The sequence below is a fragment of the Lampetra planeri genome, chromosome 3 (assembly GCF_965212315.1).
Source record: "Lampetra planeri chromosome 3, kcLamPlan1.2.h2, whole genome shotgun sequence".
Taxonomy (NCBI): Eukaryota; Metazoa; Chordata; class Hyperoartia; order Petromyzontiformes; family Petromyzontidae; genus Lampetra; species Lampetra planeri.
In genome coordinates, this window is record NC_136109.1 from 15023197 (window position 1) to 15042248 (window position 19052).

At 41.8% G+C, this 19052-nt stretch overlaps 1 protein-coding gene across 4 annotated transcripts in view; it reads left to right on the top strand.

The window, feature by feature from the left end:
• LOC144738579 (uncharacterized) overlaps positions 1-19052 on the top strand; it is a 60296-nt gene that overhangs the window by 25805 nt on the left and 15439 nt on the right. Inside the window, exon 8 of one of the 4 annotated variants that reach the window (XR_013589286.1) lies at positions 808-1974. The exons of 2 other annotated variants lie outside the window; for them this stretch is intronic. The gene's annotated coding sequence lies outside the window, so the exon portion shown is untranslated. Of the gene's footprint in view, positions 1-807; positions 1975-19052 lie in introns of those variants that run through there. One more of the 4 variants, XM_078621604.1, reaches the window with a different exon arrangement.

The window sequence follows — 19052 nt, forward strand, 5'->3', positions numbered from 1 at the left end:
TGCAATGCAGAATTAAGGTCATTTGCACAATTATGCACTCATAATGCAATGCATTGTAATGGGTTAGTCGACAGATTTTAAGTCAGATTGTCACAGGGGAGAATAACCGGATGGGCCTCACCAGCTTTAACGCATTCCTGCGGAGGGAGCTGGTAGGAACGTTGGGTTGCTCGGTCAATGGCCAGGGTCAACGGCGGCGTGGTGTATTCCGCAAATATGCCCGACTGTGAGGTGGGGCACAAGCCGGCGTGAGTTTTATAAGGGCACCACGGGGTGACCAGCCCCTCCCTACCCAGCCCCACCCCTCCCACCCCCCAACCAGCCCCACCCTCCCCACCCAGCCCCACCAACAGTTGCTCAAGCTCTATGGCCCTCAATTAATATCATTGGCCAACTCCATGAATGAGTGATTATATACGTGAAAGGAAATCTGAGTACCCAGAGTAAACCCACGTGTGCGATGGGGCAACACTCCATCCGATATAAATAGATGAATATCAATCTACTTGCTCTACTGCCTTCTGTCGAGCTAGGCAGTGGCGACCTTAATGCCCCACGTGAATGGAGCTTCATGCCGTTTGTGTGATCCACAAACCCTCGCCTTTACAGTGTTGGATTCCAGGTGTGCACCAGCACCGTCAGTTCTATTCTGAGTCGTTCTCTGTAATTCCAGGGAATGGCTTTGCTTTTTCTCAACTTAGGCTGTATCTTCTATTGCTCCTTTTAACCGTGCCAAGAAATACATTCCCTGGCACCATTGATGCTTTGTTCAGTTTAATTTTTCACACACTTTTCATGCATTTTCAGTTTTTGACTTGCAACTCGGCTGCCGTCTCAGCCGAAGCTCATTTATATCCTTCCTATAGTGTTCATAGTTCCGGTTCCCCTTCTCTTGTATGGTTTTGAAAGAACTGCAGAATGTTAAACTACAATGGATACAATCACCGAAATAAAACATGTACAAAACCTCATGAATAAATTCATGGAAAAAACTAGGCTCCTTTTTCAGAAATATATCTTGCCTTAATTCCAAAAATCATTACCAACTTGTCACCTTCACTATGAAACCAGCCATTGATTGCGGTGATGTGGTTTTAAGGTCAACCGAAAAATCAGTAGTTACCAGTTAGGAATCGGGTTTCCACTAAGTTTTATGTTCGAATCTTAATGAGAACGAGTCCTCCACTGTCTTTTTTTATGGTTTCGCTGGTTATCCTCCACTGTTTCTAACAATAAACATGTTTGCCTTTAAGGCATGTATATAAGTGACCACCAGGTCCATTCTGTCTGTTAACTCAACAAGCAAAATCACATTTTCTAAGATGTATATTCTTACACCGAGTCCAGGAACTAGAATTGGTAAATATGGAGATTTTATTTTTCATTTATTTTGTAGTGCTCCTCATAAAAGTTGTATCTGTATATGTTCTACATACACAACCATACCATGTCAGTTTGTAACACGAAAATCAGTTTGTTATTTGAGTCACCATCCAGACAATATGAATGTACAGTGAATGGTTTGATTAAATGTGTTGTTTAAAGGAAGCTCATTTTAATATCTGTCCAGTCTCATTGTCTAAATACTACCAAGGGCTACATGACTCTAGCTCAAGGTCCTTGCTAATAAACCTGCATCATCTGCATACACCATGTCTCTCAGTGCATAACCTATGAACGTACAATTGCATGGGTAATGTATTCATGAGATCAACTGTGTAGACCATTCTATATTTGAAGCTTTCGTGACTGCAAGGATTCATACTCTTAGTTCTTTCGGTAAAGCCACGTAGGTAAAAAAAATGAAATAAAATTTAACAATAAAAATCACGACGTTTCGGAGGCAACACAAGTCTCCATCATCAGGTGGGACCGTCACAGCCAGATTTGCTGCATCAAGTGAGGGAGGGATTCAAGGTATAAGCTCTTAAGTACCAGTTAAGGGGGGAGGGGCTTATCAGAATGTGGTAGCCAATGAATGGAACGTATCGGGAGGGGGGGGGCTAACAGAGGGACGGGGTACTCGTGGTCGTGGTCAATGACGTGTTTGTGCGCAAGTCACTGTGGATGTACATAATAGAAAATGAACGAAAATGCCCATGTTTATACCAGTGTTGGCTGACAATGAAGAGAGCACTGTTAAACGTTAGTGGTGTGCCTTCACAGCAACACACGTGACAGTGGAATTTGTATGTATATGTAATACCGTTGAGGACTCTTGGACACCCGGGGTTGAGGCACACGTATTTATTCCGCAACAGTTGTCACAACCGCGGACATACAATACTGGAGGGGGTATCGGCCCCCTCACCCGGCTAGCTGGGAATACACTGTTAGCTATCTCTGACCTACCTCCTTGTCCTCCACTAACGGGCTAGGGGAGGCTGTCTGGCCCGACACTGGTAAGTCGGGCTACGGTACCCAGAATCCCAGAGCACTAGCTCTGGTTCTCGGGACCACGCCGCTGGCTCGGTCCTGCGCGGCCCTGACAAGGGCGGCGTCCCAGGGGAGTCCAGGGCTCTAGCTAGACGATCTTCGGTCTTCACTGGTTTAGCTTTAACATTCTGCCCCGAGCCCTCTGACACACCCCCCTTTATACTCAACCCCCGCTGAGGGGTGGGGCCCCGGGCTGCCTGGTGCGGACGTCGTTGAGAGCACCCCCCCCCCCCCGTGCACTCACGTAGCCCCACCCACTGTGTTTGTTTCCCATAAGCTGCCATGCATAACGGCTCTCTCTCTAACACCCCTACATATATGTCTGAATTGTAACTTCATCTCAAAATTTCGTGAACACGAGCAGGATGTGCATTATGAGGACCACCGATAAAGAAGATATATATATGTGTGTTATTAAGTTAAGGTGTATTAGGAGACACTTCACAGAGAATATAGACAGCCATGGGGTGCAAGATAGCCACACTGCACGGGCACAGGAGTGCCCTTCCATTGAACAGGGGCTGACGGAAGATTTTGACAAGCCTTGGTTTCTGGAGTGGAAAGCACATGAAGAAGAGTGAGATGAGAGGGGAGAAGTAGGGGAGGGGGGTGAATAGTATTGGACAAGTTGGCATATTCATTCGGCATGAAAATATTTGACACATTCTAGAACTATACTTGCAATACACTACTGATCTGCATTACAATGTATTTACGTGACATACACTGACCACATGTACTGTACTTTAATAATCAGTATGATAACGTGTAAGTACTTATGAGAAGTGTACAGCAAAAATTGTGAACGCTTGTTTTTAAAATGTGCAGTTGCTTTGTGACGCAGAGGCCCGCGTCACGCCAAGTATGTGACGGCATGAAGCCCAGTGCCCTAGGGATGCACATCTTCAATGCTGCCTCCCTGATTGCGCTGATGAGCTCAACACTGGAACTCCACCTGTGGGCACTCAATTAACGAGCAGCTGGAGAAGGATGTTACCCAAGGGTGAGAGATAGATCATCCGAAAGCATGAGAGGGTGGGGGGGGGGTCTCGAGATATGATCTTGGCTTTGTATTCAGAATGGAATTAATTCAACTCCAAACATAAGCACTATGTACATTTGTAATGCTTTCTGTAACGCAAATGTTCCCTATAATCCAAACCTAATGGAATGTATTATACTGGGACATGTCACGGGTTTTCTATTTTATGAAGGGGAATTGTGTAAATGTATTAAAATACGCTCCTTGGATGTTCAGCAACGCATTTTTGTATGTACATAGAGATCCAGCTATATTAGACAATTAAAATTTGTCACAGCTATATAAAGTGTGCATTATCATGGATTCCTCTTCTCCGAGATTCTACCAGAGCTGCATACACAGGGACAAATAAACTCAGCAGTACACAGGGCTTGCAATTCAACAGATCCAATATAAACATATCCTCGGGCAGTTGCAGAGAATCTACGGCTTTTATTTAAACCAGCTGCATTGGAAAGTACAAGGTACGATAATTAATTAAACATTCTAATAGGGTACAACAATATTTGTGAATAAATGAAACCACTTGTGTTGACAAATGTTAATTTATTGTAAGTATGGTTGTTTTTTGTTACATTAGTAAACTGACTAAGCCCTGTCTGTACCAGCAAAATGCATACACAGTTTAGACAAGCAGTTGTGTATTCGTGAAGCACATTGCATCCAGTGGCCATTCCATTAGTTATGCAACGGTTGGAACAGACAACAAACACTGCTGTCGCTGGACTGCTTCGTGGTTGTCACTAATGTCCTATTACCTGCCGAAGAGAAACAGTTTGTTTGCAAGCCTTTAGTTGAAACAATTTGTTTGCAAGCCTTTAGCTCTAATACCATGTGTTTTCGATTTTACATTAATTTACAGATCTTTGGACAAAACATATAAATGGTGCCGATTAACATGAAAGATAAATCTGAAAATGTTTCTGCTGCCATTTTATAAAATAGGTCTATACAAAAGGGCATGCGATTGATTTGCTTTGTTATCATGTATGATCTGATTGGTTTTTTTTATATGAGCGCACGAAATTAGATTATTGGACTTGCTGTCTGTTGCCAAGTGTGCACGACTCGCCTCCTATTTATCTTAACACGTTGAGAAAACCTGGAATTGCATTCTGGTGTCTGACTATGCCATTGCTATTGCCTCGACTTCCATCGGACCACCACCACCAACCCTTTTAAACACAAATCCCGTCGCCATTAATAACATCACAAATTATCTCCGAACTAAAACGTATTCTTCCATCTTCAATTTGTTTCTCATTGAACTTATTCCTCACTACCTACCCAACCTGGCTCAATACATGACCAGCTTCCTCAATGCTTCCATCTCGACTGATACAATTCTCTTAGCTCTTAACGTCGGCTGCTGTCTTTTTAAATCCTTTATATTAAGTTCACTTGCTTGCCTACTTGCGCGCTTACGACCGTGCAAATTTTTCGGTCGTTTTTTAACCCACTTCCCGTGATCCAATCGAGCTGACATTTTGCACACAGACTCGTTGTGCGTGACAATTTCTTTTCGTGAAATTTTTTTTCCAAAATTTTACACTTTTTAGGAAAAAATAAATTATATTTAATTACCAATTGCTTAATGGTGGCAGGCAATCATCTGACCCATAGGTGGCAGCCATCTCAAGCCAGAGGACGAGAGGACTCTAGCCGCCACGCATATAAAGGATTTATAGTGAAAAACTTTGTTTTTACGGGTTAATTTTTTCATGCTGATTTTTTTTTACACTGAACCATAACATAATTTCACGTTTACATTATATCTCAAATTCCCCTTTCCTTAAACACTTTTTTTGTGGTCCCTATGACCCAGTACATTGTTCTGCCAATGACATTTTACTGAAACTGGTCTCCGTTGTGTGGTAAATAACCTTCACCTAATCCTCAGACCAACGGTTACTTTCAACCTTATTTCTATACATTTATGCTGCTTTTGATACCATATACTACTCACTCCTCCAGCAACATCACCAAAACTATGTAGTTGTCTCTGGCATGCTTCTCTCCTGATTCCGCTGTTACATTTCAAAGCACTTGCAAGGAGTTTGTGGAACCTTAGAGTTGCAATTGATCCTGAACTCTGATTCTTTTCCCACAAATCTCTGCGAAAATGCATATGAACATGGAGCATGAATGTAGTGGAGTGTATTTAAAATAAGCCTTTTACAAATTGTGCTTTAATAACAATAACACGATAACAACCGTTTTGTGGTTGTGGTCATTGCTTTTATTGAGATTAATGGAGGACAACATAGAGTCCAAATTAAATTAATTATTCAGGATTTAAACGAAGCAGCTACTACATAAAACCATGAAATTTATTGATGTTTCATGGAACATGTGCAGGGAGGTTCATGCTTTATCCATTAAGTTGCTTGTTCATGCTTGACAATTAAAATACGTTATTTAAACATTGGATCCTCATAAAATAAAATAAAAACTAAAGCCACGTTACTGTATTTTATGGAAATATCGTATTGGAGCATCTCTAAAAATGCAAGCATAACACAATCTAAATTAATGACACATTTTGTTCGGATTTAATGGATTTTTATATGCCACCTGCTTTAGCCAAAAAAGGAAAGCCACTGCCGACTGCTTGTCATGTTGTTGCTTTGCCGTTATATTTGCACTCTCTTTCATCTAAGTAGGCTGAAGCCACTATCGTTAAATTCCATGGATTCCTTTGAAAATGTAATTGCCGTAGATAAAAATTCTCAATTTTAAGCAAATAGCTAGTCAAGCATAATTACTCTCAAATTGTTCAGAATGTCAATACTTTCATGACATTTTTTTAGCCACTCCATTTGCTGTGAACTCATGATGAGAGCTTGCAAATGGGTCACCTTAGTCTGAATGCTCCATTTGCATGAGTGTGACTACAGTGAAATAAAAATAAAATAAAATAGAAACTGAATACAAATTTGATCTGGATTTTATCATTTATTAAAAGACTTTTGATATCGTAGCAACCGATGGAATCGTCAACATTCTTACAAGACCATCATAAAAATTAGAATTTATGTAGAAAAAAACACTAAATGCTTCAAGATTGAGGTTGTAGGAATCAAGTAGCGAATAAATACTGGGATCTCATATCGTAAAAACAAGGTCCTTGCCTCTAAGGTAGGCAGTTCAGCAGCATTGATTCAAGAAAGCCTGACTGCTGATGAGAGACTATATTGAAACGAGTCTACAGTTTGCTTGTATTGAAACAGCGCAGTTGAAATTAAGCAGTCCCAGAAGGCGGTGCAGCTGATGGGTTGTGTAAAACATACTTTCATGTTATTTTGGAGAAATGCATGTTAAATATACATATTGTCTGTATTTTTTTCTTTTGGTATCAGTATACGTATCAAATAGCAGAGTATGACAAAGAGATATGCTTACCAAGATTATACACAGTAACTTATCACACCATAAACCAACATCTGCGGAATATTTATATAAATCATTACGGTTGCCATAGAAAAAGACATTTTGTAAGCCGGATATGCGATCAGTGCTGAACGCGGCCATATTGTACAATGACTCATTTAAATAGGGGCCATGTAATTGCCCCATTAACATTAATGGTCTCTGGAATGCAAACCAAACTACGCAGACAGAAATAAATATACTTCGAGCAGTGATTTCAGGCAAAGTGCAATTTGAACACTGCCTTGAAAAAGTTAATGATGCTGAATGGAGTGTTTGCATTATTTTGTGATCATTTGGTCCAACACGTACATTTTTAAATATTCAGAGACATCTCATGAAAATTAGTTGTTTTGAAACATATAAGATACGTAAAATTGTGAGACGCGTACTTCCTTATCTAACAAGAATATCAATCAGCCTTACTATATTACCTGTGGAGGTGCCCAAGTAGTGTAACAATTTCTTAACGGCTTTTTTATTTATCATATACAAGAATTAAACGTTTACATTTCCTCAGAAAGGAAACTATACTCGCAAACAGCAACCTGTATTGATTGGTTTATATGCGGTGATTAGTAAAGCTGATATCAGCTGATACATGGTCAGGTGGATGCCAACAATAAATACATGTCTCGTCTACCACCAAATATAACTGCTTTCTTGAGATTGTATGTTGAAAACTGAATCAATCTCTCATTTATATCTCTCTTATAACTCTCTCTTTCCCACGCGTCTTAAATCTCTCTAGAGCTGGGATGTGGAGATAGAAAATTGGAGTTTATTTATTTGGAATGAAAATGTTCTGGTCTATCCATACAAAACTCAAAACCATAATCTGATAGGTCAATTGTGAGATGTGACTCCATTTTTCCACCACTTTCTCATCTGGGGTACATTACACGTATGGATGGAAAGTTTATGTTTTATGTTTATTTTGATTTGTTACACGGATGATTCATTTTAGCCAAATTTACAGCTATTTTACAAGAGAGATCCGTGAGTGTGAGCACAGCAACAACAAAAGACAACAAGTTCAATTATGCAGAGAATGAGTACTGGGTCCTCAAGGAATATTGTACAACGAACAAACGAGGAATTTGTCGGTCGTAAAAACAAAAGACACACGAGTCAAAATCAGTACAAGTGTATATATGAAAAGTGAGGTACAGGTGCACGTAGGCTCTATATTTGAATTCGAGTGATGACTTAAACACACGGAAAGGGAAATATCATGAGCTGACTGTGATCTGCTCTAGGATGAAACATAGAGAATTGGTTAAAATATCAAATTAATCCAATTTTAACCAGGAAGAAAAAGCTAACATGGGGGCGGAGGCAGAGAGAGGGAGGGGGGTTAGAAAAAATTAGCATATCAATGAGTGGTCCAAAAGAAAACGTGGTGCTGCGAGTACGATGGCACAGCAAGCAAGCCTGAAAATCAGGAGAAAGACACACTAAAATTAAATAACCTAGTAAAATATCGAAATGTAATGTAATACAACACAGAGGGTCGGTCAACACACAATTAACGCATAGCCTGGTTGATTACGTATTTCAAAGATTGCTAAGTTAGAATTTAAGTGTGAACATTCTAAAGAGGACACATACGTAATCAACCAGGCTATGCGTTAATTGTGTGTTGACCGACCCTCTGTGTTGTATTACATTACATTTCGATATTTTACTAGGTTATTTAATTTTAGTGTGTCTTTCTCCTGATTTTCAGGCTTGCTTGCTGTGCCATCGTACTCGCAGCACCACGTTTTCTTTTGGACCACTCATTGATATGCTAATTTTTTCTAACCCCCCTCCCTCTCTCTGCCTCCGCCCCCCCTCTGTCTATTTAAGGCCACCCCACAGAGACGATCACCCCTCTCTGTCACCTGTGTTGCTCTCGCTATGTATGTATCTTGTGATATCTGTCTGCTAATATGTCTGTCTATAGTTTTCTGGCTAGATATTATGTCGCTATTTCATTATACCTGATGATGATTGCTTGTGTTGCAATCGAAACGTCGTATTCTATTATTTAATTTAATTTATTATTTTATCTTTAGACGTGACTTAACCGAAAGAACCAAATAATAATTCCTGCAGTCACGAAAGTTCTAAAATTAAGATTGAACCACTTCTACGGGGAAGTTTTAAGCTTATCTTTTTTCTCTCTCTCTGGCGACTTGTTTTCTCTGCCTGTGTCCTCTTTAGAATGTTCACACTTAAATTCTAACTTAGCAATCTTTGAAATACGTAATCAACCAGGCTATGCGTTAATTGTGTGTTGACCGACCCTCTGTGTTGTATTACATTACATTTCGATATTTTACTAGGTTATTTAATTTTAGTGTGTCTTTCTCCTGATTTTCAGGCTTGCTTGCTGTGCCATCGTACTCGCAGCACCACGTTTTCTTTTGGACCACTCATTGATATGCTAATTTTTTCTAACCCCCCTCCCTCTCTCTGCCTCCGCCCCCCCTCTGTCTATTTAAGGCCACCCCACAGAGACGATCACCCCTCTCTGTCACCTGTGTTGCTCTCGCTATGTATGTATCTTGTGATATCTGTCTGCTAATATGTCTGTCTATAGTTTTCTGGCTAGATATTATGTCGCTATTTCATTATACCTGATGATGATTGCTTGTGTTGCAATCGAAACGTCGTATTCTATTATTTAATTTAATTTATTATTTTATCTTTAGACGTGACTTAACCGAAAGAACCAAATAATAATTCCTGCAGTCACGAAAGTTCTAAAATTAAGAGCTAACATGGGGATCACACCGTTCATCTGAGGGTTCTATGAACGAGTGGTCAACATCAAAATTAATATTTGCTTTAAAATCTAAGTAATTACGACGGACTAGCTATTATTTATGTTCATTTAAAACTATATTTAAATTCATAGTAGTGTTTCAGCAGAATACTCTCATAAGCTCTGCGTAGAGAAACCAAGTGGGCTGAGTTAAGTACAGTTGAGGTGTACTTGCCCGTGAAAGGAAGCAGGGTCTCATACCGAAATCGGGCTAGTTTGAAGGTGGGTGAGTTAATGGTGGAGACGATAAGACGAAGCGGGGTACCTACTTTGTGGATTTTTGGAAGGCAATAAAATCTGGGTGGTCTAGCAGCTGAAAGTTTTAGGGAGCCCTGCTTGGTCTGATCGATTAGAAAAGTCGATTTAGTGATGATATTGTTGTTTTTTGTGGCTAGGCGGTTGGTGGGATCGCTGTTGATTTTGGTATAGCTGCCATCATTAAGCAGGTCCTGAATTTTGTTGTTGTAAGTGGTTTTATCCATGATGAGTGGCATTGCCCTTGTCGGCTGAAAGGATGACAATGTCATCTTTGTTCTTTTAATTTAGAGAGTTCAAAATGCTCGTCCTTGCTGATGTTGCTAATGTGTTTCTTAGCATTTTTTTAGGATAGCAGCGATTTCACATCTAGCAACGTCTGCCGGGATGCGTCCCAAGCCTTTGAGGGCTACGTCGATCTGGATAATTATATAATCCACTGGGATGTGTTTAGGGGTGACTGCGAAATTCAACCCTTTAGCTAGTACTGATTTTAGGCTGTCGGAAATTGAGATGTTACTGTGATTGATGACAATCTTGTTAACGTCAAATTTTTTTACGTGTGGCTCTGGCTTCTTTTTTTAACAAGAAGTTGAATTTAGCGATCAAGTTAACTTTACATTTAGTTGACATTGAAGTAGCAGAAGAAACTGTCATGTTATCTACATGGTCCCAATCAGAAGTGGACATTTTATCTGTTAATTTTAAGTGTGATTTTAAGAGAGTCTTGTTTAAATAATCAAATTCAAATCGAAGCAATCTTATTCTCTCTGAGATTAGTGATAGGCTAGCTTTGAACAAGATCTGTTTAGCGTTAGGAGAAGTGACAGCAGCAGATGTGAGTGTAAATGTGATCGGTATTACCTTGTTATCGCGGCATCTCTTGAGAAAGGTTAACGACTCGATCAGGTGAGCCTTCTTGTCTCGCAGTCTGTTAAAAGCTCTAACAGATGTGTGGAAACCCGCCCCATAGAGGTGGTTCAATTTTGATTTGAAGCTTTCGTGACTGCTGGAATCCAAACTCTTTGGTTCGTGATTTATTTTATTTGATACCTGCGTGACTTTACCGAAAGAACAAAAAAGTATGGATTCCTGCAGTCATGAAAGCTTCAAATCAACACTGTCAATATAAAATTTAGATATCGTTTCCTTGTTGTTGTTTTTAGGCTTTGCTTAACATTATCAAATGCCCTTTTTTCTTGGCCACAGATTTAAAAAAAGGACAAGGAATAAAAAACATGCATATGCATAGTTTACGCATGCTTTCCAACTTGTGTTTGTCCTCAGCAGTATTTAATTTGCAATAACAATGGTAGTTCTCATGCCAGGCGAGCAGCAAGTGGATACGTTCAAAGGCCCTGCCTCGGAGGTTTGTGTGTTTATTTCATAAAATTTGGCTGCTTTTCCAAGGCAATTTCCTCATATCAACACACATTTATAGTCAAGTTCCGTTCAAATAGCATAATCTTGATGAGCGTTACGTTTGCCCTCTGATATGATTGGATGGGCACATGGACAGCCATGTTTTAAGTTTATTTTCTTTAACCGGGTGAGAACTCTAGAGACCAGGATTTTCTTATTTGCAACAGTGGCGTGTTGCATTAGTCTGCCAGTAGGGGGGCGATGATTGCTATGTTTACTGTCATCCCAATTGAGTAATTTGCGGTAAATTTTCGAATTCGGCCAATTTGGACCCTGATTTCAGCACACAATTACCTACTCTCCACGAATGACATCAGGGGTTCTTTAATATCCATTGTGAAGCATGCATTATTATGGTTATTATGACCTGCAGTAATAATGAGGATGGCCGTTGGATTAGAACCGTGAATCTCTGCTAAAAAATAGCAAACGCACTACCGCTAGACCACATTGCCACCCAGACAGATGGACATATCTCATGTATTAACGCTTCAACCTGAGTTGAAAAGATTAAAACAATAAATTTCAGAAGATAAAATACCACATATACATGAATAATACATAGTACACCAGTTATATCTAAAAACACATTTCAGTATCCATGTGATGTGCCACACGAGTACACAGACACTTCTGCAATGTAGGTGGACACGTGGTGGCCATGCACTTGTACACGCTGTCATTGTTCTTCGTTTGAAAATTAGCAAATTATAAAAAAATACATAACTTTTGTACACAAGACACATAATCTTTAGTGCATTTGGCAGCCGAACAACATGAGTGAAAATGGCTACGGACATCCCTACAAGAAGTCAATTACTTGTAATTGATGTGGAAATTGGGTCAGGGCACAGAGGTGGAGATGTGAAGAGAGCTGCACATCGGCAGCAAAGTAGAGAGAAACACACGGGCAATGCAAGACAAGCTGAACACAAATGGCTCAACATCAAGAATGACGTTTGCTTTTAATGTTATACATTTCACTGTTATAGGGCAGTATTAAAGACAATCAGGGTATTTTTTGTTCGTTTTGTTTTTGATTAGGTATGTATGTCAACGTATGTACTCATTTATGAGTGCCTTGTGCAGTGTGTATACATCGCCACTAGAGAGACAAAGGCGGCCGGGCGTGGTGTTGGCCACCCACCCCCTCGTGTGCCGTGCCGGCCTTCATAGGTGCTCACTTACAGCACTTGCCCCAACAGTTAGTTAAGGCTATATGGGCGATCTTTGTCTTTGGCATTTATGTACTCTGTATTTCCCAATCAGGACTTACATTTCAAACAACCCTAGCCAGACACCTGAATGCTTCAAATATGAATGGTGTGCATGTTTATTACAAAACCTTCTGAAATGTGTTAGTCTGTGAGAAAAATCTAAAGGTCACTGTCATACGATTTCGAGTCCAAACATTATTGTTGAAACAAAATCTCTTGGCTGGTCTGGCCACTACTCCACAATATAATACAACAAGTTGCTTGCTTGATTACATTTTTAAAAACTAGATAACCTAGTTGAAACTTCAGCAAATGTTTAAGCACCCCGATTCTCCCCTCCATCCCATTCATCCCTGTTTTTCTGTAAAAAAAATTACGTGGCATCTTGAGCAATGGTATCAGAAGTTTGTTCCGCAAAATAATTAAAGAGAGAATGAGATCATCAAAAATTGCAGTAATGCCCATATGTTTTGAGCCTCGTCTCTTTGTCTCTGTGAAGACCTGTTCGGATGAGGCGCCATGGTGGTGAGGGTTAACTACCTCGCCTGGTATCCAGTAGGTCGTGGGTTTGATCCCAAGCCTGACGCCTGTATATTTGGAGTTTGCATGTTTTCCCCATGGTTGTGTGGATTTTCCTCCGGTTTTTTTATTCCACATTTAGAAACATGCATTTCGAGTATTTGGCTGTTATAATGGTCCACATGATAAGCCACTTCGTTGAGCTATCCTTCCTAGCTAGGTTGGTTCTGAAAAAGAGCAAGATAGCTCATTGGTCCTTACCTAGTAAAACATATTACGAAAAATTGTTTAGTTTAGTATGTGCAAGATTATTGTTTATTCCCTGGTTCATTGTCTCTCACTCGTCGTTCTTTCCATCTCATTGTTTCCTTGTTTTTTTCTCGCTCTGCCTCTTGCTTTTGTATTCAGTCATTTGTGTTTACACAAATTTGTGCTGAAATCCATGCATTGAGGTATAGCGACTGTAATGCCCACACAAAACTCTTGGAATTACATTACAAAGTGACAGGATTTAATAATGTGGCACAACACACACACACACATAGAACATGGAAGCACATGCTCATTAGATGTGTTAAAAAGTTCGGAATAATAACTTGCCCCTGACAACCAACAAATGTCACCTGCGAAGCAATGCGACTGCCTCTATTGAGCTATTCTCTTTCTGATTATTGCATTGCCCTTTATCCTTGGGAGATCGCACGTGGGTGGACAGGGCAGCCCACGCTTGGTGCTTGTGCACCGGGAACAATAAATAAGCCAATTTCTTAGTAGACACCTGGATCACCCTGCCAACTAGACTGCATGTGAACGACAGAGAAGGGGATGAAAAGAATCTAAAAAAATCTACCCAATAAACAATTCATGTCCACTACATAATGATGATTCTGGCTGTTCCTCAACAATAGTAAGTGTTTATATTTGTTATTTGCATAGCCTACATAATATTAAACTGCTGCTTCAGCATTATTATACAATAAGCAACAGGTTAATGAAATATAACAGGAGTTTTTAACTAGGAGTGAAGAAATATCTTAAAGTTTCAGCCAGATTGTTTCATTACGAAATATTGAGGTTTACAGAAAGATAGTCTCAAACATTTCGGAAATTATTTGTGGAATTGGGTAGTGGGTAACTTCAGATTAAATTCAGACGATAGACTCACAGAGTTGAAACTAATTGTATACGTTTGAAGAATTTTTATGATATTCCATAAGTTAATTTACAACTTGTGTACACACATTGTAATGAGCTCTCACCATGTGAGAAAAGAGCATTGAGAGGGTATCATTCAAATCATCATCAACCACTGTGACCACTGGACGATGTCCTCCCCAAGTGATTGCTCTCTGTCGAATCACGTGGTGCAACAATCCATCTAGCTCCAGCACACAAGTTCATCTCATCACTCCGTCTCCACAGTGCACTTCTTCTTGGGTAAATTCCCTCCTTTGGCTGTCACTCTGTCATCAGTATCGACCTCTGACCGTCATCCCTAACCTGCTCAAGTCAACTCCTCCACATGTTCCTCCTCCTGTTTCACCGTAATTCCAAGCGTGTATCTATATATGCTTCTATAAACACGTTTGTATGTTGCGTTGAATCACATGCTTTTGATCTATTTGTCATAGCAGGAAATTTGCAGAATAAGTCATCTTTATTCTCGTGGACATGTATATGTAGTGTTGTCTGTGCGTGAGGTGGTCGTATGAGGCACCGCTCTGCCCTCTTTAATCGTTGTTGCCGAGCTCATGCCACCACTCGGGCCCCCTCTCTCTCCCACACTGCCGCGAGCCGCGTCCCAGACACAACCCTGCCTGCATTGCACCGACGACGTCGGCCGGGACAGCCAACCACTGTCCAGCCATACAATGATCGGGCAAAGGCGGCAACGACGAGGGTGGCGATGATGACAGAGACGACGAGACGAGCCCAATCCCGGAACCAGCAGCCCAGAGCTCTCGCTCTCCGCTGCTTATATTCCCCTCGGTGCGGCTTAGCTCCGCCCTAGCCGCAGCTCCCTTCTCGAACCCTCTGGAGGGTTCCAGGGGCTTCCATGCGAGGTCTATCTTGACCATTGCCCCAATTCCTCCGCCCTGCCGGCACACCTGCGTATATGCACAGCGGCGTGTGCGCTAAGTGCCCACCTGCAGTTGCTGCTGTCCAACAGTCAGCGCTATGTCACTACATATACACACAGAGAGATAGAGACATAGAGAAACACAGCGAAGACAAAGAGACACACAGACATGGAGACATGGACGGAGACACGGTGACACATATATACAGATAGAGACATACAAAGGCACAGAGTTGTGCGAAACAGGTAGGCCATTGTGTGCCAGCACATAGCAATTGTGAAACTGCTGCAGACCATATCTGTGAAACATAGTACGTTTACAATAGCCTTGGGCTAAAAGAATGGTGGGAACACCAGATGCATGAGCAGGTGCTCACCCAGCAATCATTTAAGTGTCACTCATACCCCTAACTGTATTGTTAATATGATTGGCAGATACAAATGGCTGGACCAGCATGGTAGAAATTTTACGTTGGATCTTGACTTGAAGCTTTCGTGACTGCAGGAATTCATATTCTTTGGTTCTTTCGGTAAAGTCCCGTAGATAGGTTCAAAGAAAATAACAAAAAACTATGACGTTTCGATCGCAACACAAGCGGTCATCATCAGGAAAAGAGGGTTAGCTTCTAAAGGCAAACTGTTTATAGAGGTTTAAAATGGGCATAGCCCAAATGTCAGCAGCATGGGTAGGGAAGTTAATGTTAATGTAAGTGATTGGCAGCGGCCGCGATGGCAGTGGGTTTCCACCAATTAATGGGCTGCCAGGTAAAAATTAGCATGTTCATGTAAGATCGCAGAGCCACCGCCATGTCAAGGTACAGCGCACGAAGGTGGCTGTGTTGGTGTGAGAAATTTTACCTGTTAATATAAAATCAGAGAGCCGAAAACAACAACTAACATCGGAAGGTGGCAGGATGGGAACATCACAGCCAATTATGACTAAAACTGGTTGATAACGTCCTTCCATCGTCTCGGTTGAAATTGTGTCTGTATATATGGATGGCTTCATGAACGAATCTTTGTTGATAGCCAGTGGGTTTGCAAAGTACCTTCATCTTAGAGACATCAATATCGTGTGAGCCCACCGGATTAAAACAATGATCAGCCACGGTCGAGGTATTGGTCCTACCGTGTTTCACATCTGCAATGTGTTCACGAACAAGGTCCGAGACATGTCGCTTAGTTTCCCCAATGTAACTACTGCGGCAGACACAGCTTAGTTTGTAGACTCCGGGGTATTGCATGACAGGGATAACATCCTTCACAGATGGGATCAGATAACGAATTTTATGTACTGTGTTAAATCGGACCTGGATCATGTGTTTGCTCATGATTTTGGAAATATTTTTGGTGACCCCTGCTATGTATGGCAAGGTGATGGTTTTGATTTGGTCCTCAGATGGTTATTTCCCAACAGTTGGGGTGAAAGCTTAACGGATTGTGTAGTCTGACTATCCATTCATCTTGAGAGCTTGGTGCACGTTCCAGTTCACTGGCTAGGTGATGATGGTTTGAAAATACATCGAGCTCTATGGTGTAGAGTTTTGATGAGGGAAATCTTCTGGGATGGATTGTGGTGGGAGTCAGGTTTTAGGTAGGCATCTGTATGGGTGGCTTTCTTGTAGACAGAGTGTCCATTTGAGCCATCTGGTCTCTTATCGATTAAAATATTCAAGAATGGTAGCTTGCCATCCTTTTCCACCTCCATGGTGAATTTGATGGCTGGGTGTATGGAATTGATGTGGTTGAGGAATTGGTTCAGAGATGGTCGGCCATGTGGCCAGATAACGAACGTGTCATCTACGTACCTCTTCCACAAGGATGGACGTAGAGTGGTTGCCCGAGTAGTGAATCCAACTGAGTTGCAGATGTTCCTTTTAGAGGCAACACATTTATTGTAACACCGTAACACAAAGGGGTAACTGCCCCTTTACCAGATACAACTTAGGGTGGTGACCATCCAGCTAACTACACCATACAGAGGAGTTACTGCTACGTAGTTGGAGACCCTCACTCGGGTCTCCAACTACGTGGTTGCCTCGTAAGACCAAGAGCTTCCAGCTTCACCGAGCTTCCATCTTGTCGAACGAAGAGACCCCGGTCCCTCCCAGGGACCCACCTGATATCCCCTTACGGTCTCGCCCGCCTTCTTCAACATTCTCGTTCCCTCTCGATCCTTCTCAAGGGCTCTCCCCGGACACGTGATCACCCACTAGCCCCCCCACCTGGGGTCCCTTGTGTGGACTCTCCGGATCACGTGTCTACGGGGTCAACCAGAGTGCCATGGCCCGGGGAAACCCTGCCCCTGGGCTGACGCTCACCCACTCCCCCTCGTGGGAACGCCCATCACACACTGTGCGTGGTGCCCGCACTATCCCAGTGCTCACCAAGCCCCACTAGGGCTGGTATTACAAACAGCCACCCACACGGTGCTGTCTACGATGTAGGAACATCGAACGGCGCGGCCCTTCCGGGCCTGCACCATACAGTGACATCCCCGATGCCACTACACCTGGATGGCATCTGTCTCAAATTTTTCCATGAAAACATTGGCTACAACTCGAGATAAGGGAGAACCCATTGGGGTACCTTCAACATGTTTGTAGAATGTTCCATTCCATGTGAAGTAAGTGTTGGTGAGGCAGTGTCTCACCAGGGCTGGTGCATCAGCATTCAGTCCTTGTTGAACCAAATCTTCAATGATTGCAATGGTGTCAGGCACAGGAACTTTGGTAAACAAAGAGACTACATCGAAACTAACGAGCAAATCACCTGAAGATAGTGAAATGTCATTAATGAATGAAACTAATTGAGCTGAGTTAAGTACAGCTGAGGCTGTCTTACCAGTGAATGGTTGTAAGGTCTCAGACAGAAATCGGGCCAGTTTGTACGTGGGTGAGTCAATGGTGGAGACGATAGGACGAAGGGGTATACCTTCTTTATGGATTTTTGGTAAGCCATACAATCTGGGTGGTCTAGTAGCAGAGGATTTTAAGGAAAACCGCTTGGTTGGTTCGATTAAAGATATCGAATCGGTGATGATATTGTTGGTTTTCGTAATGAGGCTGTTAGTCGGGATCTCTTTAAATGTTTGCATAGCTACCATCATTAAGTAGGTCCTGAATTTTGTTATTGTATGTGGTTTTGTTCATGATGACTGTGGCATTGCCCTTGTCGGCTGAGAGGATGACGATGTCATCTCTATTTTTTTTTATTGAGAAAGCTAAAAGCGCTCATACTTACATTTCCATTCAGCACTCCTGCAGATAGTAGAGTACCACCTTGTGTTCAAGTTCAAGTTCATTTATTAGGTATAGCCCTGTGAGCCATTCGGCTCTTGAGTCGGGTGCAACCGCAACAAACAAAAAACAAAAACATGAACAAGAAAACATCTTACAGTGAATATGTGACTAAGTGCAAACAGAAAATCCATGAAAAGACAGCAAAATATTGCAGAAAAAAACACCGTACACCAACGCTGTGTGCAAAAATCACAGAGAGGGCCCCAGGTGGGGGGGCTAGGGGGTGATCACGTGTCCAGGGAGAGCTCTTGAGAGGGATCGAGAGGGAGCTAGAACGCTCGACCCACCTTATATCCGGGAGGATATAAGGTGGGTCCCTGAGAGGGACCAGGGTCGCTTCGTCCTAAAGCTGGAAGTTCTACGTCCTACAAGACATCGACACCTGGCCGGGACCCAAGTGAGGGTCCGACCCTTCGTAGCTGTAACTCCTCCGTATAGTGTAGTTAGCTGGGTGGTCACCACCCTCGGCTGTATCTGGTAAAGGGGCAGTTACCCCTTTGTGTATTACGTGTTGATATAATAAATGTGTTGCCTCTAA